General features: G+C 32.9%; 1 long non-coding RNA gene across 1 annotated transcript; it reads right to left on the reverse strand.

Moving 5' to 3' along the window:
- Nucleotides 1–7,944: 7,944 nt before the first annotated feature.
- Nucleotides 7,945–8,639, reverse strand: LOC145005553 (uncharacterized). Its single transcript, XR_013662611.1, has 2 exons — nucleotides 8,467–8,639; nucleotides 7,945–8,301 (listed from the first exon to the last, which is right to left on the reverse strand). It is a non-coding gene; the product is annotated as an uncharacterized LOC145005553 (long non-coding RNA).
- Between the last annotated feature and the right edge of the window lie 6,328 nt (nucleotides 8,640–14,967).

Raw genomic sequence — 14,967 nt, forward strand, 5'->3', positions numbered from 1 at the left:
TTGATCGATTCACTAAGAGTGCGCATTTCATAGCGGCCAAGGAGAAATGGTCTATGGAAAAGCTCGCAAAATCTTATGTGAAGGAAATTGTAAGGCTTCACGGTGTTCCGTTAACAATTGTGTCGGATCGTGATAGTCGTTTCACCTCAAGGTTTTGGAAATGTCTACAAGAGGAAATGGGTACCAAGTTATGTTTAAGTACAGCTTACCATCCGCAGACTGATGGTCAGAGTGAAAGAACGATACAAACACTTGAAGATATGCTGAGAGCATGTACCTTGGAATTCCTAGGTAATTGGGATGAACATTTACCTTTGGTAGAATTTTCCTATAATAATAGTTTTCACTCGAGCATTAAGATGGCACCTTACCAAGCTTTGTATGGACAAAAGTGTCGTACGCCGTCTTGTTGGCTTGAGGCTGGGGAAAAGCAGTTTATGGGACCGGAGATGGTTCATCAAACTGCTGAAAAGTTGAAAATAATTAGGGAAAGAATGTTAGCGGCTCAGGATCGTCAAAAGAGCTATGCTGACAAAAAGCGAAGACCGATGACTTTTGAAGTTGGGATTCGGTTTTACTTAAAGTCTCGCCGTGGAAGGGACTTATAAGATTTGGAAAAAGGGGAAAATTGAGTCCAAGATTTATTGGACCGTTTAAAGTTCTTCAGAAGATTGGGAACCAAGCTTACAAGCTCGAACTACCAGAAGAACTAAATGAAATTCATAACACTTTTCACGTGTGTTATTTACGAAAGTTCATGGGGGAAGTTCCCGACATGATTCCACTTTCGGAGTTGAGAATCGATGAGAACAAAAGGTTGATTGAAGAACCAGAGGCAATTGTTGACCGAAAGACTAAGAAGTTGCGATGCAAGATGGTCGAGTTAGTGCTTGTCCGATGGAAATACACGAATGGGCCGAATCTCAACTGGGAGACGGAGAGTGACATGATGGGTCGCTATCCGCATTTGTTTGTTGATGTGTGATTCCGGGGACGGAATCATTCTAAGGTGGAGAGAATTGTAACGCCTGTGTTTCTGGGCTTGCCATTTTTAGCAATGTAATAGTCTAGGTTAACCTTTGTAACCTTTTTTGAAATAATATAAGTGTATTATTTGAGTATTATGTGTTTTGTGCTTAATTGCTTAATTATGTGGTTTGATTAATTAAGAATAAAAATAAGCGTCAAAATTTAAGTGTAAAATAAACTTGATATCTTTAGATAATGTTGTAGTAGTTGAAACAAGGTTTCCGAGGATATAAAGAATGCCTAAATCCGAGTTATAATGAAGAAGTTATGACCTGTCGAAGTTTCGCGATAAAACCGGCATCGCTGAATAACGTAAAAAATGAAATTTACGTTAGAGCGATATTTAGCGTTAGTGATCTAAACGAGAATCGAAGATCTCGTTGTTAGTATCAAAGCGATAAAAAGTTAGGCGAGAACGGACGTCAAACGAAGAAGTTATGAATTTATAACGAAATTTTCTCTCCCGGCCTATTAAAAATAAATAATAAAATAAATTCAAAATTAGCCGATGGAGTCTAAACGAAAGTTGTAGAGCGTAGTCTCACCTTCGCGTGGATATAAATAACATCGAAAACGGAGTTCGTATGAAGGAGATATGAATTTTCGAAGTTTATTAAATAATTAATAATTTAATTTAATTATTAAATCCGGCCTTATCCGGAGACGAGTCACCGGACTCATCCGGAGTACGCCCCGCGTACAGCAAGAAATGTCGACACTTCGGATGACGCATGCATTGACAACTTCGGAGCTATGTACGCCCCGCGTACGAGGAGGTTCTAGCCTCTTATAAATAGGATGCGAGGGGTCCAGGCATAGTTGCTCATTTCTCCTCCGTTTAGTGCCGAAGCTCTACGTTTTTACCCCCGAAGCCCCGGTATCATTCCCGAGTCCCGAAGCAAGTCCCAAGATCCCGAAGATCCCGAGAAGTGTCGTTTCCGAGCCGAAGCTCTGACCGCGAGAAGTTCGATTTTTGTGAAGATCTTCCAGATCTACCGAAGAATACTACTTCTACGAGTCGTAGTGCTGTCCGATCATCTTCTGATCAAGTGAGTGTGTAGTTACTTTCTTCTAACACATAATTATGAAGTATTTTATACGAAATACGTGTTATGTGTATAATTTTGTTGTTATGTACGTGAATGTATATTCACTCTCTTTAATCTCATAGATCTGATTTGTTTTCTATGAAATACGTGTTATGTGGGTATGCCTCATTTGTTATGTGAAATATGTATTTGATGAAAATGCTATACAGGTTTTAAACTATGTATAAAAATATATATTTTTATCTACTAATATGTTGGGTAGAACATGGGTAGATAGTTGGTGTATAATAAACAGATGAGAGGTCTCGATGTTGTTGTTGTTGACCTAGTTATTCAGCGGAGTATGGATAACGACCACAGACTCCTTCTAGACAATCTCGTGGAACGCTAGTAGGTTCATAACCTGTAGGTGTTGTGAACGATGTGTTCACCGGAGTACTCTATCCCCTCATGGTTGCATTTAGGATATCTACTGTTGAGGAAACCCCTTAGCAGTAATGTCCGTCCCGATGAAAATCCTAGATTAGGTCCCTTGAGATAGATGTTGTTTTAGGGACGTAAAGTGAGGATAACGGGAATGGGTAATCAGGATAGTGATTGGTTGGTGAAATTAAATATAATTTATTTATTGTGGGTTGAAAACCCTATATGCTCGCCAGGCTCCCAAGTCTGACCCACTCAGTTTTATTTGTATTATATGAAGTGGCGCAAGGGCGTAAGATGGATGAATCATCGAGTTGTTTTGTTTACAAGTCTGTATATGTATATATTTGTTGAATGACTTGTAATGTTATCGTTTATGCTTTATGGTCTGTATCGGAACATGACACCCCGAGTTTTAATTATATAATGAAAATGCATCTCTTGATGAAATGCTTTGATAAATATTATTTTATCATGTTTTGTTTTGGGAACAAATTCCGCAACACTTTTAAATCAAAAGGATTTACTCTGAAATTATTTTAAAAAACATAAATGAAATCGGTCTTTTTTGACCGTGATTTTAGGGATGTCACACATTAGAACCGACCTAAACTCACCATTATCAACCACAATGATCAGTTACCTGATTCCCAACTAAACTCGATAACCATTCATTACCAAACTAGTCAAGTTCCCATATATAACTGCTAGATGACTTGACCCCATAAGCCATTAGCCTAATCGACAATTCTGATAAATTAGGGTTTACAATCCTTAACTGACAGATTAAGATGTTCACTATAAATTCATCAATTAAAAATCAGTCACTAAGTTGTAACAACACCATACCATAACTATTATAACATACTTAGGGTCTAACAACCCTTTACAATATGCTATGTAAGTATAATTACGTATCAACAAATCAAGAGGATACATTAGCTCGTATAAAAGTCGTACCGTCACTAATCGACCTCACGGCCTCTGTCTCAACGCTATAAATGTTGTTCAACAATTCTAATTTTGTTCAGCCAAAGAAACCAGCCGAAGCACTGTTTCAACTATTTATACAAGATAGATTACGTAAATCCGAGTCACGACATTAACATAATCAGGCCGCAACCATGTGTGGCACCTCAAAATCAGCTATGTAGCTCATTACCTCGCCATGTGTCTATTCTCACACCATATGTCCCTTATTGTAACGACTCCTCATCGTGTCGCGACATTAACATACTCACGCCGCGACATAGCAATGTACTTTAAGTTATAGCAGTGTTGTGACACTCGTTTTGTTTTTCGTAAATTATAATCTAAGATATATTAATAGTATAAAATATACATGTGTATGTGTTAGAAATTAAATAATGTCATAATAAAAGAGCTTAAACCAAAAGGGTATTTTTGTCATTTTGTGTAATTCTTGAATTTCTGGTAAAATTTATGATGTTATAAAAGAGAAATGTTGTAGCCCAAACATGTGTTATAAGTTGAATAATTTATGAGTGCAAAGGACTTAATGCTACAAAATGTTCATCTTCAAGTGGTGTATCATTGTGGTTATCACTCTGATAAAACATATGGAGCAACATCCTATTTCATTGTTCACCAGGAAAGGAACATTCTTATCGACATGTATTGTATTCTATTTCTAACCATTAACTTCTTATAATTCACATGATACAAAAATTACAATTTTTTATCCTTTAGGGAAAAAGACATGAATACCCTCATCCTTCTAAGAATAGCATTTGAAAGCTTGTCCAACCCTATCCCATGTAACACACACAACATTATAAATAAAAGTTCATAGAGATTATGGAAATAAAGAATATTTATTTCCATGCAATATTTGCTCAAGGTTTTTTTTTTTAATATTTTGTGGTTATAGGTACACAGAAAGTCTGGCTGGCAACATTGAGAAAATGGGTGGAGCTCAGGACATGTTTCTCACTCACAAGTATAATGATGATGAGCTCAAGCAACATTCGATAATTGTAATATTACATAAGTTATTTATTGTCTTTTCTTATTAAAATTAGGGATGATGTGGCAGATCACAAGAAGTGGTCGGAGCGATTAGGTTGTAAAAGAATTCTCCACTCCAAAGAAGTATGATATTTTTCTATTTTATGTCTTGTCTTTTGTCAGCTACCTAGTGGGCCATTGTATGTCTGATTTACATCAATACAATGTGGGCCAACTTAAGAGTTGTCTGAAGAATAACCTTTTTTTTTTTTTTTTTTGCAGAAACATATATATATATATATATATATATATATATATATATATATATATATATATATATATATATATATATATATATATATATCAAGGTGTTAACTTTTTGATAGATAAGTATTGATATGTTTGTTTTCATTAAAACAGTGCTAAATTTATAATTTTTGATGCATTTAAGGTAAATGTCTTGATAAAAGATGTTAAGATGAAGCTCGATGGATGTGAGCCATGGAGTAATGATGACATTCAACTTATACACACATCAGGACACACATAAGTGAGTAGACAATCGATTATTTGATTATTACAACCAATTATAATTATTTTGTATTATATAGTCACATTTAGAACGCACAACCAAATAATCTGTTTTATAAACAGTTGATAATTTATATGGGTAGGGTTAGTTTGCTTGCTTTACAAGCCCTTAAAGGTGCTTTTCACAGGAGATCATTTGGCAATGGATGAATCTGAGATGACAGTTTTTGAGATATATAATTTCATAACCCATTTGATCTTTATAATTTTGACAAAATAGAATTTATCCAGTTATATTAAAAAAAATTAATTATTGATTTTATAAACTAAGTTAACAACATTTTATAAAGGCATCTCAAACCCAACACTAAACTAATATCATTTTCTGCACCACTTTGCTTGACCGAACACCATTGTTTGCATCATTTTGGTGTACAAAGATCATGAATATAAAATCAAATTTAGTGATACTATTAATTTACATCAAAATTATGTCAAACTTTCATATGTCAATTTTGGTGTAGTACAAATTATTGGTGTTATAGGTTGCATATGCCTAAAGAAGAAAGCTTATAACCTAAAATAAAAAGGAAAATTACATAAAAGACCCTATATATTTGGGGTTTTTTTTTCCAGATTAAACATTTACTTTATTTTTTTCGGAAATTTTCCTTATACTACATTGTTTTATTTTTTTGGTTTGACCTTTTTACTTTTTAGGATGTTTATTGGTAATCTTCTAGTTTTATACAAAGATGTAAAGGTTATTTTAGAAAAAAAAAGTTAAGGTTCAATCCAAAAAAATGAAAAGATGTAAGGTCTAACTCGAAAAAATAAATAAATAAATAAATAAAAACCAAGTAGGAAAATATAAAACTATGAGGGGAATAAAAATGAAAAAATTAAAAGGTTTTTAAAAAAATAAATAAAAACAAAGTTGAAATTTGATCCAAAAAAAATCCAATGTCTATATAATTAACCCAAAATAAAAAACCAAATTATAACATAAAATAAGAGTAAAATACAATTTTCGTCCGAGTTGTTTATTGTTTATTGAAAGTTGTGGATTTTGTTCCTTCCTTCAAATTTAAAGTTTTTCGTCCCTTAAAAAATATTTTCCTTTTTGTCCCTTTAATTAAAACTGACAGTTTTTTCCCCTACCTAGTATAAAAATGAACATTAATAACTAAGTTCATACTTCATAAAGATACAATATTGTTTGGAGAAGTAATCATTAAAATTTAAAACTTGTATGCCATATTTTATTTCCAATTTTCAGTGGCTATACAGTTGGATAGTGTCGCTATGTTGCTTGAGCTAGAGTTCGAGTGGATATTACCAAGTACATATTTTTGTCCCTTCCAAAAAGATGGGATAAAGATTTGTTTTTGTCAAAAAACGTTATTACCCTCATCATCACTTTCAAAAATAAACTTAGAAAGTTTGTCCAGTTCAATCATGTGTTGAATCATGTGTTGTGTAACAAACATCAAAAATAACAACAAAAAGTTTTGTTTGTTGGGCAGCACATGATTAAATGGGTGTATCAATAAAATGTTGCTTTAATGTTGTGGATAGGGCATGAAAGGAGAGTTGCATACAAATATGTTGAAGAGAAGAACTTGAGCCTAAAAGCTTTCTTGACTACTAAACAACATCCCCATGGGTTTTAATTTGTTTGTAACTCACTTTGTAAGTTTAAAAAATAAAAAATGTAGATTAGACCCATGCGTGTAAAAATAAACGAGCTTTTAGTTTAAAGACAGAAAATATCAAGGGAACTTGAATATAGCATGTTGTAGTGTGTTGCAACATCTCAATTTTCATAACACGATTTACTACATAATCATTTTGTTATTGCTTCATTATGCTTAATTTGTTGATTGATGATAACATATAGTTGTGGTTTGATATTACAATTGGACAGAAAATAGCACGATTTCGTTTAAGAGTATGCAAACGTATGCCAAAAAGAATGACATTAATCTTGGTATGGTGGAACATGATAATGAGAATTATCATATTCTTTGCAACAACTAAAAATAAGATGCTCATTCTTTTGTTTAATTCCCCACATTTCCCCTTTCTATGATTGGGAGACTTAGGTGGATGCTTCATGCTTGGCAATATGTCTCTTGCTTAAAACACGTAGGAGGATTAATGGCAAGTAAAGTATGGATATCAATGAACAAGTTGTCATTTTATTTCATATTATTGTCCATAATGTTAACAATTAAGCCATGATATATCGGTTTCAACATTTGGGAAAAATGATTAGTTGATATTTTAGACAAGTTTGCAACTCAACCATACACATTTGCTTAAGAAACCTTAACATATTTTCAACAGCGCTACATTTAATTCCTATCAATATCATCCTATCCATTTAAATGATCACATATGTCATATTACTATCGTAAAATATCATTAAATTTAATTAAATAAACATTAAATATTACACATGTCACCATCTTACTGGAAAGAAGAATATGTAGGAACAAAAAATAAAAAGATATTTAATTTCTCTTATAAATAAGTTAGTTGTATATTTGTTGATTCCGAATATCAATCATATTATTGATATGATATTTATGTATTCAATTTTTATTTCATGCATACAACTTTATTATAATTAACTTTTTTTTTAAGTATTAGTTACAAAAAGGATTAAAAAGTCAATGTCCGTATGTATATAAATATTAAACAAAAAATTAACACAAACAATTTTTTAGTATGATTATTGAAATTCAAATTCCAAACCCTATCGACAAAATTACATACCTAACCAACGGAGACACGAAATTGAATTCTTCGAGTTCATTTCAAATTTCTTTGATTGAATTTCTTTAAATTTCTTTGACAATTTTCGTAATAATAAAAGCAAATGAAATTATCAGTGATTTAGTGATCAGAAATCAAACAAAAGTTCATATGTGACTTGTAATGAAATCAAATAAGATAATTAAAAAAATCAAAAAACAGTCTTGACATAAAACAGTTAAAATCGAGGAAAAAAGCGATCGTATAAGTATTAGACACAAACTATAAAAAAATGAAAGATAATTTCCGGAAGAACACAGATTCATTAAAAAATACAACAAAAAAAAAACCGAATTAATAAAATTATACGCAGTGAATCAACAACCTTTTTCACAAAGTTTGAAGTGTGTGTATGTCTAAGAAGAATATACGAGGCTCAGATCTGCATTACCATCGGAAGAAGAAGATTAAACCGCCATGGATGCAATTACAGAGGTTGCATTCTAACAATTGCCGTCCTCCAATTATATGCCCAGCCAAGCTGCGGATAATCTCAAATCATGTCCCGATTTTGACTCAGATCACGTTTAATCATCATAGCCTCATATTTGTGGACAATAATTTTGGACGGAAGGAGTATAATATGAAGAAAAGATAGGAGGATAATTAATTTCTCTATATCTATATATATTAGCAAAAGCTGTACCAGAGGGTTGTTGGAGCTTTAAAGAATGACAATGGTAATCATCGGCGTCGAGAGGCGGCAACCGCCCTCAGAAACCCTTCTTCCTCTCACAGCCTCATTCTTTGAGCCGTAAAGCAGAAATCCCTAACTTTCATCCGGTTACTATATAGTCTATAAAGTTATATTAAGGCCACGATTTGGGTTTCCAATTGGATCTTTGGTCTACTTTAATTTGTCATTTATCTTAAAATAATTACCTGCTTTGTAACAGATATATATATTTTTTTTAAATGTGTTTACCAAAATTATATAAATTTTCATTATTGATCAGGATCGATGTTATTATGAAAAAATAAAGATAAAACTGTAAGACTTAGTATTCAAAAAACTTTGAATAAGATCCAGAAACTTTTCTAAATAAAAAATGTTTAAAATCATTTTTTTTTTCATTTTTTTAGTCCATGGTAAACTTGAAATTACATTTTTATCTTTTTAATTTATTTTCTTCTTTTTTATTTTTGTTTTAATGGCATGTTAATAAAAATAAAAGAAAAAGAGAAAAGGGCCCACTACACCCCGTTGCTCTCTCTCTCTCTCTCTCTCTCTCTCTCTCTCTCTCTCTCTCTCTCTCTCTCTCTCTCTCTCTCTCTCTCTCTCTCTAAACAGACGATATACTCCTGAGTATTACTTAGAGATTCCTTATATCACTCTTCAAATCCCTAAATTCATTTTGCTCTCTTTGAAGCCCATTTACTTTAATTCCCTAAAATTTACAAGCGATTCGCTTCACAATTTTTTGATCTGTAGTACACCACATCGCTGCAAGCGGTGGCGGTGACCTTTCATCTCTGGTGCTCAACCTTCCCGATCAAAAGAAAGGATATTCATTTGGAATTCTGGTTACAGCTGTTACCTCACCGCTTGTAGTTGCACAACGTCATTCACATTCAAATTCCAATTCGTCTTATCTTCAATTCGATAACGATTCAGATGATGATTCCGACGACGAAGCGACTCTCTTCCTTTACACTCCGAGAACAGTGGTTCACCCCCCCTGCATCAAAAGTGGTGGATAAACAAGATGAACTGGTGGAGTATGAGGTTCATGTGGTGGATAATGAAGTTGTTGACAATCAACAAACCCCTTTTCCGATTCAAACATAGGGATCCAATTTGAACCCCTTTTTGATTCAAACATAGAGATCCAATTTCATTGCAGTTACTCGATCGACTGAAGATCTATTCAAAACAGGAATCAAATAATTTGGCTTCAAAGTTGAAAGATGGGGGAATTGAATGATGTAAGAAGAAAAGGACATGAGAGATTACTTAGTAAATAGGAATCCATGTTGTTACATTTCTAGTCACCTGGAAGCTCCCATGGATCAAACTTGTAGAGTTCGATTTCGATGATGTGTTTCGGTGTATTTTGATATGTATGTTCATGATTGCTTGTATGTGTCATGTGTCTGGACTAGATGTGTGGATATGGAATTTTGATTAAGAAAAAAGAGATGAAGAAGATGAAGTGTTATTGGGTGAAAAGAAAAAGAATGTGGGTATACGGTGGAGAGAGAGGGAGAGAGAGAGAGAGAGAGAGTGAGAATTATTTTCTTTTCTTTTTATTTTTAAATTAAATTAGTATTTGAAAAATTAGAAAAAAAATACAAAAAAAGTAAAAGAGCATAACCGTCTTTTCAAATTTTTTTGGACCAAAAACACGAAAAAAAAAAAAAAAAAAAAAAAACTTGATTTTGGACATTCTATGCAAATAAAAAAGTTTTTAAACCCCATCCAAAGTTTTTTTTGAATACCACAGGGACCAATCTTACAGTTTTGTCAAAAATAAATACAATAATTATTTTACTTGAATTGTTTTGTAAATCTTAATGTGTCATTGTTTATTTCATTCTTTATTTCTACCCCTTAAATTTAATTTTCTTTTTTTACATTGTTTACCTATAAATTTGTCACACCCCCGAACCAGATGACGGAAACATCCGAGGGCTCGTGTGACTTAAATTGAATATCATCACAATGAATATACATGAATCATAACATAAACATCACCATGCATCAATATATTACAACCGACATTGTTCACATCAAGTACATTGTTTTAACATTACAAATCCATACATAAATTGTTTGATAGTTTTCAAAAGCAAAACACACTAACACACTTGGTACTTATTCCTCAGCTTACCTGTTACCTGAGAATACAAATTATTTTGAAAAACGGTCAACATATGGAATGTTGGTGAGTTCATAAGTATGTTTGATATGAAAATGTTTTGTGTAGTTTGAACGAGAACAACCCAGAAAATCCGATATTTTCTGAAAAGACCATTGTTTGTGAAAAGGTGTGAAGATCCGTACAATATGCATGATGATTTCAAAACATGTATAATTGAAGAACTTAGTATTAAACATACAAGTGAAAACGTTGAACTTCCCGGAAAACCCAATGTTTTCCAAATGGGAAAATGACTTACTAAGGTAATTAACTTTTCTATATGTTCACATCTGGGTAACTATCTTTTTTTTGTACACATCTAGATAACAAACTTGTTGGAAGTGTTCACATATGACCATTATGACCTGCTATAGCAGGTTACATCCTGATATGAACACTTTCAACAAGTTCGTTACCTAGATGTGTAAAAAAAAAGTTACCTAAATATGAACAAAACGAAAAGTAAGAGTAAATTACACGAATGGTCCTTGTGGTTTGTGGAAATTTGTGTTTTTGGTCCTTAACTTATTTTTTTAACTTGAATGGTTCCTACACTTTATTTTTGTTGCACGTTTGGTCTTATCTTATCTAAAAAGACTATTATGCCCTTATTAATTTATTTTTTAATTAACTTTCTTATTTATGTATTTATTTTTTATATATTTAAAAAAGTTAATAGACCTCATATATTTGTATCTCCTCACCATCGCATCTCTTATTTCCTCAACTTCTATTTATTTTCCATATTTAGTAATATCGACATCTTCACCGTCTTTTTTTTTGGTCCTTCTACTATCTCTTCATCTTTAGTGGGTTGTGGTATTGATTCGGCGGAGGTAAAAGAACGAAAAAAAAAAGTGATGGTGAAGATGTCGATATCACTAGAGATGAAAAATAAATAGCAGTTGAGAATGATGGGAAATGGGATGGTGAGGAGATACAAATATGTGGGGTCTATTAATTTTTTTAATATATAAAAATATAAATACTTAAATAAGAAAGTTAATTAAAAAATAAAATTAATAAGGGCACAATAGTTTTTTTAAATAAGACAGTGACCAAACGCGCAACAAAAATAAACAGTAAGGACAATCCGAGTTAAAAAATAAATAAATTAGGGACGAAAAACACAAATTCCCCCAAACCATAGGGACCATTTGTGTAATTTACTCTTACTTTTCGTTTTGTTCATATTTGGGTAACTATTTTTTTGTACACATCTAGGTAACGAACTTGTTGAAAGTGTTCACATCTAGGATGTAACCTGCTACAGCAGGTCATAATGGTTATATGTGAACACTTCCAACAAGTTTGTTACCTAGATGTATACAAAAAAAGATAGTTACCCAGATGTGAATATACGAAAAAGTTAATTACCTTGCTAAGCCATTTTCCCTTTCCAAATACATAAAATACAGTAGTTTCTCAAATTGTTATACCGTCACAATGAATGATTTTGATTACTCTTCCTTGATTACTCGGATGGTTTTGGATTAATTAATGATTGTGAGTCGTTATAATCGTGCATGATAATGACTAGTTATAACTACAGACTACGAACGATCCTTAAAGGCGTCGTCCGTTATTACTCACTTAAATCCAAACAACCTTTATTACTTTTGATTAACAACCTGAATCTGTTTACTTTGAGTACTCATAAGCCTAGCAAACGAGGAGAAGAGAAGTACAAAGTCCCGCTACTTCCGTGAGTTATTTTAGGCTGTTGGGTGTGCGAAGGACACGTTGGTCCATCTCACATTTGATTACTTTGACCTTACTAGCTATGTCAATGGGCCACTAAGGCCCGATAGCACTTAAAAACCATTGAGGGTCCTTTCAATATGAAATTGGGTCATAGAAGGCCCAATACCACATTGTCGTTCTCCCTTGTGCCCAAAGAGCATGTTAATGGATTTCAAAGGTTCAACAAGCATGATTGAAGCCTTTAACCCCAAGGTTTTGGAATGTTTACTTGTCTTAAGCAATGTATCATTGTTGGAGGGTTTGATTGAACGATTTGTTATTTTTGTATCGACTCGAGACCGATCGATTCGTTTATAACGATACTTGGAGGTATGCATGTATTCATCTTTCGATTTTTGTACATCGTAGTTTAGCATTTTTGACTCAATATTCTAGAAATAAAATAATTGACATAAGAATATTGGTTTGATCTTTTTCCGTCATTCTTTAATAAAAACGACAATTTTAGTCCCTTATATAAAAAAAGACATTTTTGCCCTTAAACTCTTTTCTGGACACTTTGGAGTCATAAACTTGTTCAAATGATATTTTTAGCTCCAAAACTTATTCTTTGGCAATTTCAGCCCTTCCAGAAAAATATTTTACGGCTAAAATCCAAACTTTATGCAACTTTTACAAATTTGACCCAAAATCCAAAAACTTTACATTTTTTATCCTTTTTGGAAAAGAAAGACATTTGTAACCCTTGAAATAGTTTTATTTAACTCTTTATCCCCTGTTTTGAAGAAATCACCATTTCAGCCCTTTTAATTTCATGATTTTCGCAACTTTGGGCTTGTTGGGCCGAAAGGCCCAAAAATTAGTCCATTAAGCTAATATTTACATTTTAAGTCCTTTGAAGTGCATAAAATTCATAAAAACATCTTTTGTAACTGTTTTGACTCCTTTGACCCTTAAGAAAACTGTAAATGACAATTTTTTACCCCACTTTTGTTTATTTGACAATTTAAGCCCAAAAATGGGTTTTATGTTGAAATATGTTTATCACAATCTTATAAGTTAATATTCTTGACTTGTTTAGTATAATATAACTTAGATCATGTTTTTTTTCCTTCTTATGGCATAGATATCGATATTTCTTCCCTTTTGGTTACATATTCACCACAAAAACATATAAAATCACACATACATGCATAGAATCATACATAGCACACACATACACATAGATCTACACATTTTGCTTGTATTCTCCCCCATAAAACTTGTAAAAACCGAAAAAGAGAAGGGTATGAACTCACCTTGAGTTGTAGGTTCGGTTTTTGAAGAAGAATGGAAGAAAATTTGGTCCTAGCAAGCCTTCTTGGAAGATCTTGAACTTAGAGTTTTCTAAGATAGTGATCATGAGTTTGAATAGAATGAGGAGGATATTTTTGATGAAATGAAGTAGTTAGATCATGTATTTAAACACCAACTTACCTTAAATGTTGGTTTTTGTAGAAGAATCTCCTTGAAAAGCTCTAAATCTCGAAATTTTTGAAGAATGAGTGCAAGTGTTCTTGAGAGGATTTGGAAAGAGTTTAAATGAATTTTGTGGGTGTGTGTGTGTCTCCTCTCGGCCGAGAATCAAGAAGAAGAAGAGAGATGAGGTTACATGGAAATATGAGAGAGAGCTTGGATGTTTGAAGTGTAATGCCTAGTTATCCAAAAAATAAAAATAAGGTGGCAAGCAAAAGTCAGCTCTTCCTTCCTCATGTTTTGTGGTTGGGCCGAGAATGGGCTTATTGAAAGGAGTTATGTAATAATTTGAGCCCATTCTTGCATTGTTGGAAAAACATGTAGCGAATGAGGAAAATTTTCGGCCCATTGGGCTCCCATGAGGGTTTACGGCCCAAAATAAATCTAGAATGAGTTTTATGGCCCATTAGGGCTAATTAGGTTAGTTGTGGCCCAATAAGGTCCATTAGGGATAAATTAGTTCATTTTAGGCTTATAAGACCCAAAATATTATGTTTCATGTATATGGGTCCAATTAGATCCCATTTAAGAGTTCTAAGCCCAAAATAGTCAAATTGGAAGCTTATTGGCCTATTAGGCCCAATATGGAAATCCTAGTCCAAAATGGACTTAAACCGGGATTTTTAGGGTTTTCAATTCTTTGTTGACTATTTACAGTGCTTGTATGAAGTGTTTGATTGAAGTTCTGTTGTTATTAAACAAGCATCATGCATGCTTTCACATTGTTGGTTTATAGTTGGTATCATTGTTGTTGTTACAAGGCAACAAAATTCATAGTTGTGACAAAATTTTATTGAAAAAAGAAATTTTATTTTATTTTTTCATCACTACCGTAAAATTTTAATTATCATCGTACAACGAGTGAGATGGCAATCGGGAAACAAGCTGCGCCGCTAAGTCGTGCGAGCAAACAAGAGTGGGCCAATTTCTAGTGTGCTTACTATTCTCTCAAGTTTTCCAAGGAGTTTTTGGTGATTTGTGATTCCACTTGAGGCTTCCACACTATTAGGGCTAAGCTCTTAAAGTTCAAGACTTCAAGCCACATCAAAATGTATGTCTTCTAACTA

This window comes from Lactuca saligna, chromosome 7, assembly GCF_052625555.1.
Source record: "Lactuca saligna cultivar CGN05327 chromosome 7, ASM5262555v1, whole genome shotgun sequence".
NCBI lineage: Eukaryota > Viridiplantae > Streptophyta > Magnoliopsida > Asterales > Asteraceae > Lactuca > Lactuca saligna.